This window comes from Panthera onca, chromosome D4 (genome assembly GCF_046562875.1).
Source record: "Panthera onca isolate mPanOnc1 chromosome D4, mPanOnc1 haplotype 2, whole genome shotgun sequence".
In the NCBI taxonomy this organism is placed as follows: domain Eukaryota; kingdom Metazoa; phylum Chordata; class Mammalia; order Carnivora; family Felidae; genus Panthera; species Panthera onca.
This window is the reverse complement of record NC_138351.1, coordinates 15,412,523-15,418,522: the sequence shown is the minus strand read 5'-3', so window position 1 is coordinate 15,418,522 and position 6,000 is coordinate 15,412,523.

Sequence of the window (6,000 nt, the reverse complement as noted above, 5' to 3'; positions counted from 1 at the left end):
ACCCTCACTTGTGACCTCAGTTGCAAGATTGAGGGGTTCTACAAGCCATATTCAGGTTTGGTAATCCATTAGAAGAACCCACAGAACTCACTGAAAGGTTTTATACTCATGGTTAAGAGTTATTTCACAGTGGGGCACCTGGGTGGCTCAGTCAGTTAAGCATCTGGCTTTGGTTCAGGTCATGATCTCATGGTTTGTGAGTTCAAGCCCCCCCACACTGGGCTCCTAGCTGACAGCACAGAGCCTGCTTGGGATTCTCTCTCTCTCTGCCCCTCCCCTACTCTTTCTCTCTCAAAATAAATAAACTTAAAAAAAAATTATCTCAGAGAAAGAATACAGATTAGTCAGCCAAGGGAAGAAGTATCCAGAGCAGAGTCTGGGGTAGTACCAGCACAGAGCCTCCACTGCCCTGCTCCCCATAGAGTCAGGACACGTTACTTTTCCAACATTGATTTGTTTTTCTTTTCTTTTCCTTTTAAATTTTATAGAGAGAGAGAGTGCATGAGCCGAGGGGCAGAGGTCCACACTCAGTGTGGAGCCCGACATGTGGTTCAATCCCATGACCCTGGGATCGTGCCCTGAGCTGAAATCAAGAGTTGGGCACTCAACTGACTGGGCCACCCAGAAGCCCCTTCCAACACTGATGTGTGATGATAAGCACAGACTTTTGCCAGTCAGGGAAGCCCAGCAGAGTGCTGGTATTCAGAGTTTTTATTGAGGTCCCATTACATAGGCATGATTGATTGTCCCCATGGCTAATTTTAGTCTCCGGTCTCCAGTGACCCAAAGCCCCCATGTTGAATCACACTGTTCCTATTTGGCTGGCCCAAACTCCTCAGGCAAAGACACCCCAAACAGGTATGATACTCCAGGAGCTCACAGCTTCCCACCCAGAACGTGAAGGTCAAGGCCAGACTTCTTGCGGGGCAAGGTTAAATTCTTTACTACACAGTCCCACACCTTTCTTTTTCTTGGTTTTCACCCTTTTTTTACTGGAGTACATCCTCAAGTAAAAAGTGCATGGGTGTAAATTCCCACTCTAAATCTTGGTGTTCTGACATTTCATGATACGCATAAATATGGGTCTTTTATTATTTACCTGACCTGGTTCTTACACCCTTTGAATTTGAAAATCTCCCTTTAGCTCTGGAGATGTTATTTCCTAAATAATGTCTTTCCCTCTGCCATGACTGCTTTGTCTTTTTAGGACACCTGCTACCCATAACATATTGGACTGATGTTCCAGTTCTGAGTCCAAAGTTTTTCAAGGCAACTTGGTGACATCTATCCTTATTGTTCCCTTCTCCAATAGTGTAGAGTGTGGTTTCCTGCTCTTTGCTCCACTGATAAACCTCTTTTAAAGCATCTGTTTTCTCTCTTGTCATCTGCTCATAGCCACCTAGAATTCTCTCCATTTGTGAGCTATACATATTTTTTATTCTTCTAATGTACTTTTATGTTAGTCTTGTGAAGGAGAAAGAAATAAATGTGCTTGGGGTGCCTGGATGGTTCAGTGGTTAAGCATCCAACTTTGGCTCAGGTCATGATATCTCACAGTTCATGAGTTCAAGCCCCGTATCAGACTCTGTGCCGACAGCTCAGAGCCTGGAGCCTGCTTCAGATTCTGTGTCTCCCTCTCTCTCTGTCCTTCTTTCCACACTCACACCTTCTCTCTCTCACTCTCTCTCTCTCTCTCTCTCTCAAATATAAATAAACATTAAAAAAATTTTTTGAAGAAAGAAAAAAATGTGCTCATCTTGACATTTTGAACTTGAAGCTACCCTTATGAATCTGAAAGGTATTTTTTTTATTGTTCATGTATTTATTTTGAGAGAGAGTGTGTACATAAGTGGGGGGTTACAGAGAGAGAAGAGAGAGAGAATCCCAAGCAGGCTCTGTGCTGCTAGTGTGGAACCCAATGGGGGGCTCAATCCCACAACTCCAGGATCATGACCTGAGCTGAAGTCAAGAGCTAGACACTTAACAAACTGAGCCACCCACGTGCCCCAAATCTGAAAGGTATTTTAAAGGCAGGTGGCTTTTATTGTCACAGTATGTTTCCTGTCACTACATCAGTAGCATGAGACCTAGCAGTAAATGCATTTCCTGAGCCTCGATTACATAATTCAGGACAAGAGCATCTTAGGAGAATCATAGACAGAGAGCCTCCTATGACGCTCCTTCCTTTGATATCACACATGCAAGGTATCAAGTTATGACATACTGAAAAGAAAAACATTACTTAAGTGACTTCATTCTTAAAATATTATTTTCAAAGCTGTTCTTTTCTGAAGAGAAACAATAGAAATAAAGTATAACTCTTGCCAGGTTCCAGATGGCAGCGATGGTCTAGAAGAAAGAACATTGGCTTTGGCATCATAAGACCCGGGTTTGATGCCTGGCTCTGCTTTTACTGTTCCCATAACTTTGATTGAGTTACTAAATTTTCTGAGTCACTAAACTTTTCTGAGTCATAAGTTTCTCTTCTATAAGCAGAGAGAAAACACGTGTCTACCACTGTCAGGAGACTGAAAAGAAATAACAGTCATGAGAGAACTTTCTAGATTGCAAAGTAAATAGAAAATAAAATACAACTTCCACATGATTACATTCTCCAGGAGAGGTTTTGTGAATCCATCAGAGGAAGGAAAAAAAAAGTTTATATCTCTGTGACCATCTTTCTCCAGATGAGGAAAAAAAAAAATCACACACAATCACCTGAATTTCCCAAGGCTTCCACCAGAAAGCTAAACATAATCATAGAATCTCAAAAAGGGAATATAAAACATGTTCCTAATTCTGAGTTTATTCATTTTTCCTCGCCTTAGGCAAATATACATTCAATGCCAATGGTAGTCAAAGCACTTTTTTTTTTTATTTTTTAGAGAGAGAGAGAGAACAAGCTGGGGAGAGGCAGAGAGAGAAGGAGAGACAGAATCTTAAGCAGGCCCCATGCCCAACGCAGAGCCCAACAGGGCTCAATTCCATGAACCATAAGATCATAACCTGAGCCAAAATCAAGAGTCAGAAGTTAACCGACTGAGCCACCCAGGCACCCCCAAAGCACTTTAAAGAATTAAAGAACATCAGTTAGACCTGGTCCTTTCATTCAGAAAGCTCCTGTTGGGAGATCAGACAGGTACCCATATATCCACAATATGATATTGCCCATAACCAGTGACATAAGCCTGATGCAAACTAAAGCAAACAGTACTTGAGTTGAGTCTTTAAAAATGAGCAGGGTTTCAATTGCCTGAGGTAAGTGGAAGGGCATTCCTAGAAAAGGCAACTGTGTTCACAAAGGTTACAGACATGAAAAGTAAGGCTTTGTTCTAGGAATTAGGAAGAGGTTGGGCAGCCTGGAGAATAGGTTCTACATGGAAGACAGGGGGGAAAGGCCTTTATTTAGACAGTGGAGAGGGCCTCTCACCACAGACTGATGCCCGTGGCCTTCATTCTGTAGGTAATAGATAGTCTTTGAAGGTTTTCATTATTGAGAGGAGTACATAATAAAATAGGTTAACATAATAAAATTGGATCCCCACCACAGTTCTACGGCAGAGGTGTTAGTTCAACTTGTTAGAATAAGCTCGAAACCAGACCTACAGCCCAACGTGTTCGAAATCTGCTTCTATTGTAGGAAAATTGGTATGGTAAAGGGGTGCATGAAGTACATGAAAGAGAGATTTTTGAGGAAGCAGAGCAGCCCCTGGAGAAAATAAGCTCTTCTGAGCCGGAGTTGGAGGTCAGGAGCCAGTGTTAAGCAAAGTAATTAAAAACGAATGAACCGCCTTCTCTTCCAGCAAGTTTGACTCTGCCATGAAGGGAGCATGGACAGGACGGTGGGGATGAGCTCATACCTCTTTAAAATCCCTCCTCCCAGAGTACGGAGACCACAGTGCTAGGCACACAGTGTTGCCCCTGGGGTGGCTGATGCATTCATTGCCCTTCAGCCAGGCAGTGACGCTATTTGCCAAAGACAGGGAGAACCTTCCTCCCCACAGTGTTCTGAACTGCACTAAATACTCCCAATTGCCTAGCGCAAACCCGCCATCACATCACTCCAACTGAATGAAATTAGATGCCTCTCTCAACATGACAAAGATATGTTTGTTTAAATGACAACTGCAGGACTCCACCCCAGGACATGTAAGCCATGTGAAAACTCTGAACACAGAGCTCACAGCTGTTCATTTCAACAGTCAACAGTGGACAACTGGTAAGAATCGAAACAATTTTTAATTGTTTAAGTCTTAGGTGCTGTTGTTTTTCTAACAGCTTCCCTGTGAATGATGCAAATTTGATCTCTCAAAATCAGGATTTTTCAGGAGAGATCTCACACATGTTAACAAAGACTTGCAATTGATTTAATGTCCCTAACACTGGAATATAAAGTGATTAACAGAAAAAATTTCCTAGCATGGCACTACCTTTAAAAGTTATCCTCTAAAATAGTTAAAACATTAAACTCCACCTTAAAAGAAAAGTTTATTTATTAATTTTGAGAGAGAGAGAGAGAGCGTACACACATGAGCAAGGAAGGGACAGAGAGAGAGAATTCCAACATGGGGCTGGAACTCACAAACCACAAGTCATAAGCTGAGCTGAAACCAAGAGTCACACGGTTAATGGACTGAGCCACCCATGTGCCCCTCTTTTTTTTTTTTTTTTTTTGATGTTAATTTAGTTTTGAGAGATACAGAAAGAGAAAGAGAAAGCACACATGAGACAGGGAGGGGCAGGGAGAGAGGGAGATAGAGGGTCCAAAGTGGGCTCCATGCTGCCAGCAGACAGCCTGATATGGGGCTCGAGCTTAAGAACCATGAGATCACGACCTGAGCCAAAGTAAGAAGCTTAACTGACTGAACCACCCAGATGCCCCTTAAACTCCACCTTTCTTTTATGGTCCCCTCCAGGTTCTATCTTGGGGTAAGTTGAGCCTCTGTAAGACTCCGGCTGACTCACCAAGATCAAATACCCTTCTTCCAAGTTCCTAAGGAATACAGACAGAAGTGAAGAGGGAGAGAATGAACATCCCTCACTCTAATTGCCTCAAACAGTGGTTTTCTTTCTTTTTGTTTGTTTGCTGTTTTTTTTAGCTTAGGAAATCTTGCCTTTTACAAGAAATCTTTTGTGGAAGCCCACTATCTAAAACTGCTAAAAGCAAAGTCGTTATAACCGAAAAAGGAGACAGGAAAAGAGGTGGGGGGAGAAACAGAGGCCAAATCATTTACCCTCCCTCAGGCTCTCAGTCTTTTGCTGGACACAGAATAAAACTACTGACCTTGAAGCTTTCCGAAGTAACTTAGAATTTGATTCATGGCGTTCGGGATATCAAAGCATAAGAACACTGAGTTAGACCGAGCTCCCGGGTGTGAATAATACAGCAGCCTATATGACTGCTTCACTCAATCATCAGTCCCCAATTATTCACTGAGTATCTATGAGATGCCAGATGCTGTTTGAGGTGCCAGGGGTATAGCAGTAAACAAAAGAGACTAATTTTCTGCCTTCGCGGAGCTTGGAGAACAGGAGAAGATACTCAATAAAGACATACACAGGTGAAAATATGTATGATTTTGATATGCTAAGAAAATGGATAGGAAGAAAAGTAAATGAGGACAAGGCAAATAGTAAAAGGGCATATGTGTGTATGCATGGACGATCCCTTACCTGCTGGGTGGCAGAAGCCCTCCCTTGTGAGGAGTAAAGGGGTATTTCTGGGACAAGAACTGTTCAAATGAAAGAAGCAGCAAATGGAAAGGTACTGGAAAGGTGCTGAAGCAAGTGCTCAGCACGCGTGAGGAAGAGCAAGGACGCCAGAGTGGCAGGAACGGTAACGAAAGGGAGAGCAGGAGAAGACGAGGTCCGGAGACATCCATTCCTCCGGGGACGAGGCCAGCTCACCCTTCACTTTGCTCTGCGGGGGCCAGGGGTCAGTTGGGGATGAGACAAATGTCCAATAAATATATGTTGGAGAGAATCAGAAAGTCCATTGGT